General features: G+C 34.2%; 1 protein-coding gene across 2 annotated transcripts in view; it reads right to left on the reverse strand.

Annotated features, from left to right (window-relative positions):
* Positions 1-15,724, reverse strand: part of Mmp16 (matrix metallopeptidase 16) — a 218,499-nt gene that overhangs the window by 146,950 nt on the left and 55,825 nt on the right. The window lies entirely within an intron of this gene.

Raw genomic sequence — 15,724 nt, forward strand, 5'->3', positions numbered from 1 at the left:
TTCCATGCTTATTATACATAAAGTATGAGGATTTTGTATATAATGGTATATCTATCTTTTCTCTTAAGTGATCATAATACTTAGTAATAACAGTCTTCATTTGGAGGGTTGTTTATAGACATTTTCAGAGGCATATTTGGAAGTAAGCTGCAATTCTCTATGATGTTATGTTAGCAAGAGATAAAGTTGGGACAGGATCTGGATAGGAAATAAATGTTAGTGGATGTGTTACAGCTCTTTTAATTGTCATGTTAAAATTTCTTTTCCTTTCTCTACAGTATTGAATGCAAGTTGCATTGACTGTACACTTTCTAATTGTGAACAGGAATAGAAGCAGAGGCAATGGAGAAACATCACTGACTGGCTTGTTCTTTGTGGCTTGTTCAATTTGCTTTCTTACATTGCCCATACACGGTACCGTTCACAGTGTGATGGGCATTCCTACATCAATTAATAATTTTAAAAATGACCCAAAGGCTATTCTGATGCAGGTGCTTAAACAAATCAGGTTCTACTCTCCAGGATTCTCAGGCTGACAACGAAGATTAGCCATCACAGATATCCTATGGAAAATAATGTATTTTGGTTTTCTCATATAATTAATTCATTAAGATGAATTGTCAATTTATCAACCAACTTTTTTTTCTTCCTATGGGTGTGTTAATGAAACCTTTACTGTGTTTGTGTGTTGGGGGTGGGGTTTCCTATGATACATAAGTTTTATTTTTTAAGCCACTAGGTCTAGTGAAAAAAATGAATTCATCACATAAGTTCAGTTTTAATTAAGTATACGTATCTACACATTTTAGAGGTGTTATATTTTTAGTTCATTTTAAGAATAGAAATGCATAAAAGTACAATACTTTAAAGTTTAGAACTTTAACAACTACTTATATATAACTGTGTGAATTTCTATTAGGATAGGTTGAGTATTCCTTCTCAAAACTGTTACGTACCAAAAGTGTTAGAGATTGTTCTTCAAGAATGGGACAGAAATCTAAAACCAAAATTTATTTATGTTTTTATGCAACATCTATAGACTAAAAGGGGTTATAAAGACTAAAGAGGGATTTATGTTGTATCTTGCACATTTTTACTAATAAAATTTATTCTTTTACAATTTTTTATATGTACATAACTTAGTCTAAAGTACTCTCATTAGTACCCTTCAAATCTGTCCCAACCTAGTGAATTCCTGTCCTCCCCATGAGGCCTTTTTCCAAACTCCATGTCATTTATTTTGTTTTGTGAGCCACTAATTTTAGCTATGAATATCAACTGATCATGGATGTATATCATTGGAGGCTGGAAGACTCTACAAACTTAATGGGATATTTGTTACCTCTGTCTGACACCAAAATGATTGGCAGAGTCTCAGTTTTACTTCCAGTAATTGTGGAAATACCCTGATAAAAGCCACATAAGGAACAAAGGATTCATTTTTTAACTCAAGGATAAACATTAGGTTCTATCATGGCAAGGAAGCCATGGGTCAGGAGCTTGAAGGACTTAATCATATTGTATCCACAAATAAGAAGTAGGAAATAACAACTGTTTGGTTACAGCTTAGATTCTTCTCCCTATATGATGCAAAAACTAAGTCTAGGGAACAATGCCACAGTTGAGAGTAGCCAGGTCTTACTTCAATTGTCTTAATCAATATAATTACCCTATCAGCTTGATCAGAGAACTATTTCTCAAATTTCATCAAGTTGACAAGAAAGGTTAACCAATACAGTACAGTTGCCCTTCTGGTTGGTTAAAGGGTTCTTCCTCAAAACCTCAAATCCACTAGAAAAATGTTTTAAAACAAATTTATTAGTTTACTTGGACACTATTTTTGCATAAATCAATTCCTGCAAGAGTCTACTGGAACAGAAATACTGCCTAGGCCAGCTCTAACATAGATAAATAATAAAAGTTAAAGAAGGTTTCATGAACCCAGAATAATATCTTTCAATGAATTAAGCATATACTGCAGACTAAAACCAGAGGTCTTTTTTTCCATAGTAAAGAAGGAAAGGAAAAACTTACATTCTTCATTAGTCAAAAAAAAATTTTGTTAAGAGACACCTGATAAAGCTTAATCAGAGTAGCATTTCTCTTACCCACAAGTCAATTAAATCCAGAAAACTCAATGGTTCAGTTCTACCTAAAATATTAGCATGGAAAATATTTATTCTTGGAAACTATAAAAAATAAAATTCATTGAATTTTGTTCATCAAATTAAGTCTCAATCTGAATGTGTTTTGTTCTTTAATAGGTACCTCTATTACTGAAGCTATCCCAGGATCAAATAGAGAATCAAAGGAAGCTATTTTTCTGGCCAGAAAGAATAGCAGTAATCAACTAATGGAAAATAAAAATGTTAAACAGCTCCAAGAAGCCCAAAGCCATAGCAAGACAGTTCAGTTCAGGGAACAATCAATCATCTTCATCTTACTACCTTGCATCTCTGAAAGTTCCACAAAATAGATGCAGAACACTGTGCTTCATTCAGTGGAAAAAACTTTCTTAACACATTATAAGATTTTTTAACCGAATTTTATGGTGATAACTGAAGAATGAATATTCCATAAGAATGTTTCATACTATCAGGCACTTTTATTCATGTTGTTTGAAGAATTCCATCTGTCTTTAAATAACATTAATTGTCATTATATGGATTTCAGAAACAGGAGATAAGGCACAGTCACATGAGATAAATGAAAGTCACAGCTATCAGCCATCATATCACATGAACTGGTCTTGGGCATTCTCTTTTTTCTCATTAGAGATACTCTAACAAATGAGAAAATGGGCAGAAAAGTCAGTCAACTGGATAGAAAATAAGCAATTGTAGATATTAGTGAGACCATTTTCCAGGCTCCAATAGGTAAAGCATAAAAATACCCAGGGACTGGTAACACTGATAAAAAAAGGAGGTGTCCCTATACCAAAATATAGTTGGAATAGTCTAGAGAAGAGACTAGTTCAAGACACAGATATATATGACAAAGTTTACATAGGTGTCCCTGTTACAGGTAGATATTTATCAATCTATCTGCAATAATCAGTTATGGAAACATGTAAGAATAAAATGGATGTTTGGCTTTGCCTGAACAGCTATGCTCCCTCCTCCTACAATGGTTAAGCTTCCAAAATTCTCAAAAACAAATATGCATTGAAATAAGTAAATCAACTTGGAAAAGTACTAAAGCTTGTGTCTCACACAAGAACTCAATTTAAATTGTTGCTAGCAGTGTAAAATGTCCAGTACACCTATTACTGAGGCCCAGGAACTCTATAAAGTTCTTATCCTGTTACCACCATGATACCAAGCCTATAACTGGGTTTGTTCATTGTCAAACACACACAGACACACAGACACACACACATACACACACACACACACACACACACACACACACACACACACACATACACACAAACACATACACCAAGTGATAAAAGCAAATAGGTACAGAGTCAGAGGCAAATATAGAAAGAAAGAGGGGAAAAAAGGGAGAGAGGGAGGGGATGGAAGTGAAATGACCAAAATGCTTCACAAGTTAAGGTTGAGGCTACATTAGCAGATATCCATGACAGGTCTATCAATCTCTATAACCTCTATAAAAAACATGAGTTAATAAATCATCTATACCATACAATACAAAAATAATGAGCCTAAGAACAAATAAATAAAATAATTATTTTAAACATCAAAAAAGTAATATAGAAACAATTTATAAGTTATACATACATTGTTTTATATACATACACATATATATACATACATGTATACATGTACATATACATATATATTGGCATCAATCACATGCATGGAAACAATGAGTATATTAAACTTTTTGATTTTTTTTTATTTTTGATAAATAGTGCCTTCTAGCCCAGAATGGCCTTATACCTGCTAAATCACAGGTAATGATACAAACTTCTCCTTGTGCATACAGTACCAAATTGCACAGATTATAAGTATGTGTTCCAGGATTCATGGAAGAATGTTAGAAATAAGAAATGGACAGAGGAAACAACGTATTAGTTTATAATAAGGAATGAATTGGACAATCAACAATGAGAATTAATTTGAATTCATTAAGTATTTGCATAATGTGTGCATTAGGAAATGGAAACATTCTCTGGGTAGAAGTTGATATGACATCGTTGTTAACATGGTGCTATAATGGGCAGAGTTAAACATTAACATATTTTGTACCTACAATATAGTTTGTAATACTACAGTAAATATCAAAATTGAAGTATCAATCATGATAAATTTATTCAACAACTCTTTGTGTCTCACTAAACATCTTTTATTTAACTGGAGTAAAATTAATCATTAAAGCAAAAAAAAAAAAAAGGCTTTGTACTAACAGAACTATTTAAATTAACCAGTTAGATATGTATCAAAATTTCACTTATGAAGAAACATGCCTGAAATTGAAATTAGTCATCAAGGACAAAAGTGTATCAAGCCAGCAGATGTGTTACAGTGAATGTAAAATGTCATTCAGTATGCCTTCTCAGCAAGGGGAAGTAAGAATGAGCAGAAAAGAATCATAATTGATGGATACTGCAAAGTCTAAGGAAACGTCTAAAAGACAAGGGCCAAAAAGGCAAATATGCCTCTAATAAATTTGGTTTCTCTAAAAAGTCCCTCTCCTGGGATGCAGAATAATTGCCTATAACATTAGCTGTTCTGTATAACTCTTCAGCTCTAGGTCCAAAAAGGCTTCATGAAAGTTAAGTAAAGCAGAGGAGAGCAGGTGTAAGGTCAGTAACTGTTGAGTATCTGTGTGGTAACCTGGATATGTTCAATCTCCAAGCCCACAGAACTAAGGCATCTTCTAATATTTAGATTTATTGTTCTTTTTGACTCCTGGAATAATATTCTTATTTTAGCATCCTTCATTAGGAAGGATTTCCATCTGGAAGAATACTGGAACAGAAGCCACATGTAATGAATTAAAGATAAAAAAGGCCTTCTCCTTGGCTAAGCAAATAGATTTTAGATGTACCATGTCTTCCCAGGCTAACTATTTCTGTAGTAAGTGGCTCTGGGGAGAGGGCAAGCAGAAAGCAGCAGCATGAAGTCAAGGTTGCCCACAAAAGCAAGGTCTCTGAGAAAACAGTGGTGAAAGAGTTGACAGACAGATGAAGCTGTATCGCAGCATGGCAGGATGACTGAGAGGTACAAGATAGCTCAGCTAGAAAATCAGCTTTACAGTTCAATTTGTGAAGAAATTTTTCCATTCCAACATGAATTTTGTGTGATGGCTCCATTTTTTTATGTTTCATCAGAAATATTTTGAGCACAAAGAGTAAAATTCAAGAGGCAACACAACTTCTCTGGAGTCAGTCTATCTGTATGTGTATCCACAACCTTTGCTATTTTCATATCATTCAAATATGTTCTAACTGGTGGCAAAATCCACATCATGTCCAAATGGTATTGGGTCTTAGCATGTACCTTATATATGTATATTTTAAATGTCTACTATACTTTCTGACTTACAAAGTTCTATTCCAATTCCAGCAACCAACTCCCAACTTTCAGAAATAATCAAAGCTTAGTAGGTCTCTAATTAGAAACCATAAGAACTTTATGCAGCTTGAACAATCATGCTAGATGATAATCATTTTCAAAACTTGCCTGGACATAAGTATCATGTCTTTCATTTCAAATCTAAGTACTTGAGACTATAAATCTCTTTTCCCTTGAAGTACTAATATTAAGAATATTAACCATTCAAGAATGTTCATACCTTTAAGTAAATCATGTTAGCATGTAAATGTGAGATGATTATTAATTGCCATCTTATAAACTTGATGAAATACAGTTAATTTTACCTTATGAAAAGAAAAAAGAATTCCAACTGCTAAATCAATGGCTTTATAATCACCAATAAATATCCTACATAAAATATGAAAAAAACCCTACTGATAAATTCTAAAATATTTCATCTCAATATTTGTATTAAACACAACTAAAAGAAGCAGGCCCCAGCAATTGTAATTCTTTGGTCAATTTTCATATTCTACTTATTGTTGTTAATCTCTTTTAAGTTGTAAGTTTAAGCAGTAGTCAGCTCATGTGACTTCCTTTCCTGCTAATCCTTCTTCCACACTCACAGTTTCTAGTTCATGGTGCCCATTATCCCAGAAAACAATGAGAGGTCTTCCCTGATTTCTAAATCCCTACAGTTAATCATCAGATTTTCATTATCACCTATAGCTTCAACGTTCAAATACAAACACATTTTACTCATTATTGTAAATGATTTCCAGGCTTTATAAAAATATTCCATGCCAAATAGAAATAAATAAATATACATACATACATACGTACGTACGTACGTACATATACATATATTTCCAAAACAAAAATAAAGATTCAGATAAAAGTTTAGCTAACATTTAAAATAAAATATCCCCCCAAAATCTATTTCTGTTTAACAGCACGATAAACACATAACTGAAGTTTAACAGAAAGAGATTTCAGATGGCATTTACAACTGAAGAACGCAGAGTTAATGAAATGGTTTCTAATGATAGTCTGCTATACTCAGATATTGGGGCCTAAGCTGAATTGTCATCAAAAGGTGTGCTTTTGCATCTGATGGGAGTAGATGCAGAGAACTACAAGCAATCACTAGGTAGAGCTCAGGGAATCCCGTGGAAGAGGAGGAGGAACGATTGTAGGAATCAGGGGTTCCAGGATACCAGGAGAACACAGCCCTCAGAATCAGGCCTTATAAAGGCTCACAAAGACTGAAATGACAATTCCAGAGCTGGCATAGGTCTGTGCTTGTCCTCTGCAGACATACTGTAGTTGGTTAGCTTGAGGTTTTTTGTCAGATTCTAAGAGTAGAAGTGGAAGTGTCTCTGACTTCTTTGCCTGCTATTGGGATCCTTTTCATCCTCCTGGGTTGTCTCCTCCATCGTGATAAGAGGGATTGTGTCAAGCCTTATTGCATCTTATCATTCCCTGTTCAGTCGATTTTCCTGGGAGACCTGAGCTTTTCTAAAGGAAAATGGAGGCACAGTGGATCCAGGGTGAGGGAAGATGAGGGATGGGACTGGGAGAGAATGGAGGGACGGGAGCTTCTGATCTAGGTGTATTGTATAAGAGAAGAATAAATGAAAAGAAACACAGGAAAACAACTATAAAAAAGCTGTAAAAATTTGACTGATACTTCCAATATAGCTAAGTGCATAATAAAAATATACATTATAAAAATTAAAGGAACTGACAATTGTCCTGAAAATGCCTAGCTTTTATACTTCAGCTATAACTCCGCACCAATAGGGTAAGAATTGAATAAAATTGCAATGCAAATTGCATAACTTGACTTATTTGACTCATTCAAAATAGATTTGGAAAAAGAACTGGTAACAAGGGAGCATGTAGATTTGAACAATCAGTGATCTTGTGAATTAATTAAGATGCATGCTAAGGCAGTGGGAAAGATGACACTGATAGGGCTGTTCTCTAGGGAAATTGCTTTTCCTTTCCTTAAAATCCCATTCCATTCACCTCATCTACTTTTTCAAATTTATAAAATAGCTGTCAGATATTTTTGAAGAGCTCTTGATTAAATAGAATTCCCAGAATGTACATGATATTACTATTATTAGCATTGACAACGTTTATACAGCACTGTATCGAGTATTTTATATGCATAAAATATGCATAAGCCCACAACCTCATGAACTAGGTATAGTTTTGTAGACAGTATATAACTTACTATACTTTCAATTTGATTATTTACCGTGGCTTCCATCCCAAAGATTATGCTATAGTAGGAAAGAAAAAAGAAGGTAATCTTACAAGGACAAGCCTGAAAGACATCACTGACTCTGCCATTGTTCAAGGTAAACACACCATGTTAACTCAGCATGACAATGCATGCAACTGATGTGGTGTGATAGGATACTTTCTGCTTCATCAATATATACATATATGTGTATATGTACATATATACATATATATGTATATATTATATATATATATATCATATATATCATATATATACACAAAAATATATAATCTTGGCCTAATTAGAAAAAAAGTCAACAAACCTCTACAGAGATATCTTAGAACAATACATGACCAATAATCTTCAAGCTTGCTGAGATGTTAAAACACATGTAAGACTTAAGAAAAGTATCATTGCCTTGAGAAGCTTGATATATTACTCAGGAGCAGATCCTAGATGAGGAAAATGAAATTAAATAAAAATGAATAATATCTAAACAAATTATGCAAGTAACGATACTGCATCAATGTGGGTATTTTATTTCTATGTGTGTGTTTACATATTTCTGTATTTGTGCATTGTGGGGGTGCACATACAAGTATGTACATGTGCATATGGTGGATAGGGGATGGATATCAGGTGAGACAGGGCTTCTCACTAAACTCAGATTCCCTTTATGCAACTCAATTGACACCAGGTTTGGACATTACACAATCTGAACAGTTACAGACTTGATTCTAAGAGCACAACTTTCTTTCAAGATGGTTGAGTTCTTTGTATATTTCAGTCATATATAAGTAGTAAATACAGTTTGAATACATGTATTGGCATTAAAACATTATGGGTATTGCTATCAGATTGACAGAAAGATAAGTCTTTTTTGTTGTTTGTTTGTTTGTTTGTTTGTTTGTTTGTTTTGAGACAGGGTTTCTCTGTGTAGCGCTGGCTGTCCTGGAACTCACAACTCACTCTGTAGACCAGGCTGGCCTCGAACTCAGAAATCTGCCTGCTTCTGCCTCCCAAGTGCTGGGATTAAAGGTGTGTGCCACCATGGCATGGCAAAAAGATAAGTCTTAATTGTTAGGATTTTTCTAAATGCGAAAAATAATAAAACTAAATTATAAAAATAAATTATAAAAATAATAAAATAAAAAACACCGGAATTCTACAGTCATTAAACACTTGTCTACAGTAAACATCTAACATTTGGGAATAAAAACCCAATTCTTCCTGTGTGGCAAGCACTGAACATCTGACTGAGGAGACATCACTTTAGCTTGATTGATTGTTCCTAAAATAAAATGTTGAATTAAAAAACAGGAATGGTCCCCATACACAGAAAATGGAGTTTCTTTCATATGAATGATCTGTTCAGATCACAAATGGAGGAAAATTTTGGACATTTACAGAATGATTGATTCTAAATGCACAGCTTTCTTGCAAGATGGTTGAGTTCTCTCTATAATTCATAGTCATATTTAAGTACTAAAAGTTTTCATAGATATATCAGACTAAAACACTATAAGTTTTACCTCAGACTGGCAGAAAGAGAAGTCTTAATTGTTAGAATCTTTCTAAGTGCAAAAACAGCCCAAATTTCACAGTCATTAAACAGTAATGGACAGCAAAAGTCTAATTTCTCAGCAGTAAAGCATGTACCTTGATGTGTCCTTGTCTGACAGGGGTGGAACCCAATCATTTAGATCTCAATTTCTGCAGTCATGGCTTCAGAGATGCTTGCTGAAGATGCTGGATTCATTTCCTCCTGCTCTATCTTTTCATTTATCCAGAGGTCACTCTTATCGTAATTCTTTGTTGCACCTCAAGGTTGTCCCAGCTTATCTCCGGAATGTCTCTGCACCTGCTGTCCCAGATCTCATTAAAGCAGCCCATCTCATCCCATCTTCTGGTTTCAGCTCCTGATCTGTTTTTCTGGGCAGCACTCTTACGTTTTTAAATTTTCCTTCACTACCTCTGCCATTCATAGTTGATCACATTCTAAATCGGGTATATACTCAGTACGGTTGAAATATTTTAAAGATTTATTTGTATTATTTTTATTATCTTGTGTGTTTTTGCATTCACATGAATATACAAATGTATGTTCCCATAGAGCCTAGATGCATTAATTCCCCTAGAGATGGAGTTTTGAGTGTTGTAAACCTCGATATAAGTGCTAAAAATAGAGCAATAAGTGATCTTAACTACTGAGCATCTCCTTGGCTCCTTAAACCACGTTTAAACTATACATAAAGATTTTTTTTCCATTATTCTATTCATCAAAACAAAGATGAATAAAAATATTATGCTTGCATTTGTTAAAAGTATTTTTAATTCATGTTTTTTTTTGTCTAATCAGAAACCATTTCTTTTAATGGAATGGATAAACCAACTAATGTGCTTCTGCTGTCAAGTTCGAGATTGAATTTTAAAAAATGAGATTTAGATAACAATCTTCAACGTCAAATGATCTCAATATGTGGTTTTATAACCAAAGGCTTTGTTTGATTTTTAAAATTAGATCTTGCAATGTGTAGGAACCTGATGTGCCTCCAGTCTTGGTCTCAAGACATTTAGAATTCAAGAACTGTTCTTTATCTCACCCCAACTTTAATGTACTTATACCCATAGAAGATTCACATCCACAGGAACTATAATGTAAGTCATTGAGCCAGCCCTGCCAACATTCAGTTGGGTAGTGAAAAGATATTGTTGTTGGTTAGGACTAAAAGCCCTCCCTGCATAGCAGCCATATCATACTGCAAAGGTTTCATACTGACTATCATACTGCAAAGGTTTCAGGACCTCTAAGATCATATTAGGATAGTGAGAAGCTAGGCATACTACTATATTGAAAATCTCTCCCTTCTCAAATACCTCCCTGCATACATATCTGTGCCTCAGGGTGCAAGCTTGAGTTAAGCATCTTTTATTCTCAAAGCAAAGCAGTTACTTGACAAGTGAAAGGAAGTTTATAGAAACTGGATGAATTATTGAGCCTCCCTCTAAACTAAAACCAAAATGTGGCAATCATTCCAGGATGTGAGTATACAAAATATTTGCCTTATTAAGTGTTTCTTTTTTTTAATTGTGCTCACAAAGTGCAAATTACATTTGAGAGTCAAGAGTAAAAGATAAAAATAAAATATTAAACAGGAACATGAAGCTTGTAGTTTCCCTAATGCACTTTTATTTCCCTTGAATATTGTTAGATTGTTTAAAGGTTATAGAAATCTAAACCTGTTCAAAACTCCTCAGTAGGGATAGGGAGCTAGCTCAAAAACAGGGTGATTGTCTAGAAAGTTTCAGACCTGGTCCTCAATAACTACTAATATAAAACATTGTTTAATTGAAAATAAAAAACAAACACCTACAAAGAGAAAACATTCAATGTTTTAAATTCAACTATAAATAATATTCTTTGGAATAAAGCTGACTCTTGGCAACAGCTATGTTTAGCTCTCATTATTTTAGCTCCATTATTAGAGCACTGTTTGAAATCAGATACATAAACAGACCTTTCACATTGTGTAACCAACTTCAAACTCACATCAACTCTGATATCAAGCCTGTCTGTAAATTCACAGAGATGCAGAAAATAGTTTCTTTCAAACATTACCCTGTCCACAAATGAAAGCAAGACAATGACATAGGAATCATATGGCAATGACACTCCTATTTTTTGACTCAATGTAAGCTTCCTTGTATTGCTACACTGTAACGACCCTGCTGTTCCTCTGATAACAATGAACCCTGAAGAAAAACCTTCTGAATGCAGTCACAGAGAGCCATGTGTGCTCTACAATGCTTAGGAAGAGGTGTGGGGATCATTTCTCAGTGACTGGTATAATTCTGTTGCAGCATAAAATTAGAAAATTTTGTTTGTTTGGTCATACTTATACTTTTATTTTAATAGCATTTTTTTGTGAAAAATCATACCAATGATGTTTATTCCATATTCTTTTTAAAATTTGGGGTTTTTTTCTTAATCATATGCTTCTGTATGTTTAACTTGCATGTACGTCTGTGTACCACAAGTGTCTGGTGTCGGGAAGGCAGAAGAGTGTACCTGGTCCTCTGAAACTGGATACGTTATAGACTAGACTTCTATGTTAGAATTTGAACTCAGGTCCTCTGGAAGAGCAGCCAACACTGCTAACCACTGAGTCATTTCTCTAGCTTTATTCAATATTCTTAAAAGAATTGCTTATGGTCATTATACAAACTAGTGTGTAAAAGCTGGTTTATATATTAACTATACAAGCTCAAAAGATTTTCTTCTACAGCTGATGACACTGTTCTACAGAGTTCAACTATCCATCCACAATGACATAAGATAAATAATTTAAGATGCAAACGTGAGTGGATCTTGATTGATAAACAAGTGTGATGTTTACCAGGATATTTTATGTCAAATAATAGTTTATGTGTAGAAAAATTATAAAGATGGCAAAATTTTGTAGTGTATCTTGTTTTGTTCTCTAAGTAGAGGAATCTTTTTTTAAAAAAAACAGAATAATTGTTATTAATTTGGCTTTTAAAATACATTAAAATAACTTGGCAAGTCATCCCAAATTTAACAGTAATTGATCCATAGAAAAAATTTCCTAGCACAGGAATTGCTTTCCTCAAATACACCAGTTGTGAATGATTTGTGATAGCTTCAGGAGTGACTGTTGAGGAAGTATTATTGGTGCATGCATGTTCTTGTTTGTATATGTGCTTATGTGTGGGTATATGAGTATATAAAAAGACAAAAGTCAACTTTGGGTATCTTTTCCAGCACTCACCATCTCTAACCTTTGGGGCAGTATCTCATTATTTAGGCCTCACTAAATGGCCAGTGAGCTCTGCTTTGCCTTATCTATACAGCTGAGGTTATAGGTCTCTGCACCTATATTTTTATGTAGGCATCGGTGGTCAGAACAACTAAGAAATTTCCCCAGTCCTGTCGAATACATTTTGAACATGTATTTTCTGTTAGGTATATGGAAATAACTACATTTTAACTAAGAAAATTTTTATTAATTAAATTTGAATAAAATATGACAAGTGAGGACATATTTGAATAAATACAGAGGGTTTGAATACATATTACAACAAGAGCTGCACTGTATACTTGCTTCCAGTTTTGTTATTGGAGATTAATCAACATTCTGAGGCCTTGAACCCTTTTTTATTTCTCACATTTCATGAGCAAAATCATACCTGGAGAAAATCAGACTTGTGGCCAGGGTTTCAAACTATACAACCATGGCAAGCTTATAGTCTCCATCTACTCTTCACACCTATATGTATCTGAGTATTTTAATGTAATGAAGAACCAAGTTAGACTCCAAAAAGATACAGAGAAAGTTTATTTTTTTTATTTTTTATTGGATATTTTGTTTATTTACATTTCAGATGTCATCCTTTTTCCCCATTTCCCCTCACTAGAACCCCCTATCCCATCCCCTCCTTCTTTTTGCTTTCATACCATTTTAATTACATGCATATATTAAGGTCAGTTCTAGGTTGATGGTCTAGCAATACAATAGATGCAAATAGTCAAGGAACAAGCAAGACAATAAACACAAACAGTCAAAGAACAAGCAAGACATTAAGCCCAATTACTTGAACACTCCTGTGATCACTGTTTCTAAGGGCTTATCAGAATGACCAAAGTATCTGAGCCTACTTCCCTGTCCTAGCCCAAAGATTTTTTCATGTCTGATGCCTACTCCCTTGTTCTAGCCTAAAAATTTAGATTCCCGTCTTAAATTACTTCTTTGTTCTAGCCTAATATTTAGATTCCTACCTGAAATTACTTCTTTGTTCTATCTAGCCTAATGTCAAATCCTGGCTGAAACCTACTTCCTCGTCCTTGGCTAATGTTATATTCCTGTCAAGCAGCCCATTTTCTTGTCCTTGGCCTATGTCAGAGTCTTGCCAAGCACCCCTAAAGGCTCTCTGCCTCTTCCCCTTTTTTTATTTCATTAACAAGACTGAACCTGTCTTAGGTCATTCTGAGAAGAATGCCTTCCCTACTTGTAATGGAGTATACATTATCAAAAGCAATGCATTTCTGTCTTGGGTTGGTAAGGCTCTGTGCAGAATCTTACCCAATCTTGACTTGCCAGCATGTTAAATTAATAGCTCTTTCTGGGGGTCCATTTTCAGGTTCAAGCCATGTACTCTGGCTGCCAACATGTTGATATTGTTAAAGACAATCTTTAACTTGATGGGCAGGAATAAAAGTATTCCCTGGACAAAAAGGGCTAGCATGGTCCAACTATATGTGCCATTTTTGAAGCTTGACCAAAATAGAAATACTGACCTTACTTCTAAAGAAAATTCTTACAAAATTTTCTGTTGTTCCCAAGAAGAAATCCATATGACTTAATCCTCTGTCTCTACCTCTCTTTGTCTTTCTGTCTCTCTCACACACATGTGCATGCATGCACACTAGTGTGCCTGCACACATGCACGTCCACCCATACACACATGTGGGCATGCATGCACAAGCACACGGGCATGTGCGCATGCACACACACACACACACACCTAGCAGCAATAAATATTTTATGATTATGATTTTCTTTGCTGGAAGTTTCTTTAAGGTTGTAAACCTAAATATGATTATACACTTATTCTAAGCCTAATCTGTTATTTTTTCAGAATAAATAACTGTAGAGTCATTACTAATCTAACAAATTCCGTTTACTTTATACTTCTTACGTAATTACTACTATTTGTGCTCTAATGTTTATGCTCAGCTTCTATTATTTAAAATTAAAATATTCAAGTTGTTAAATATTATAAATGTCACTCTTGTATCCTTTTGTCAGTGTATAGTCAAATACTTAATAGGGTTGTATTTAAAGCTGTTTTATTGTCTCCAGTAAATTAGTTCATAGAGATTTATTTAAATCTAAACTGAAGGGATAAAGAGATGTCCAGAAGTTAAGAGTAAGTTGAGAGTACTGGTTCCTCTTCCAAAGAAACCAAGTCCAACTTCCAACACCCCCACATGGTGGCTCACAACTGTAACTGCAGTTCCAGGAGATTTAATGTCCCCTTCTGTCTGTTTTCCATGTGCTCCATAGCATGCATGTGGTGCACATACACATATTCAGGGAAAATAACCATACATATAAATTAATAAATTAATGATGGAAAAATATTTAAGTATCAAAGATTCAATCAACTAACATGTGAAGAAATCTTTAGAAGCCTCACCAATTTAAAAGGCCCACCTTTTATACGTAAGAAATATAAACAGGGGCTGGAGAGATTATTCAGTGGCTCAAAGCACTGACTGCTCTTCCAGAGGTCCTGAGTTCAATATCCAACAACCACATGGTGACTCACAACCATCTGTAATGGGATCTCATGCTCTCTTCTTGTGTGTCTGAAAACAGTGAAGTGTACTCACATATATAAAATGAATAAATACATCATTTAAAAAGAGGAAGTAATATAAACAGAAATTATATTTTAGAAATCTTCATATGAAAAGGAAAGCACCATCTTACAGTATTATGGACAATTATATGTGCTCATATGTATTCTGCATTTTGCACATATTCTGTATTTAATACTAACAATAAATAAAATATAGCTAATAATTTTCATTGCTCTTATTTGCATATTCCATGTATATCATAAATACTGTAGTTTTCTAGGTAGACGGACACCTTTGGAGGAATCTAATACTTGCAGGCTTAATTTAACAGTTAATCTTATTTAAATTCAATTTGTAACTGACTATTATAATTTGACTGCTAATTCATAAGTTCTTTTCACTCATGATGCATGTGAGGCATTCAGTAAGTGTGAAAATCGTACATTGAACATTTGTGATGATAACCAAATAAACAAGCTCTCACACATGCCACTTACGCAAACATGATCACATTGTATCTTTTTATCCCAGAAAAGGTGATTCAAGGTAAATAATGGCTAGGGCTGGAACACAGGCTGTGAG

Source organism: Arvicanthis niloticus, chromosome 25, assembly GCF_011762505.2.
Source record: "Arvicanthis niloticus isolate mArvNil1 chromosome 25, mArvNil1.pat.X, whole genome shotgun sequence".
Lineage (NCBI taxonomy): Eukaryota > Metazoa > Chordata > Mammalia > Rodentia > Muridae > Arvicanthis > Arvicanthis niloticus.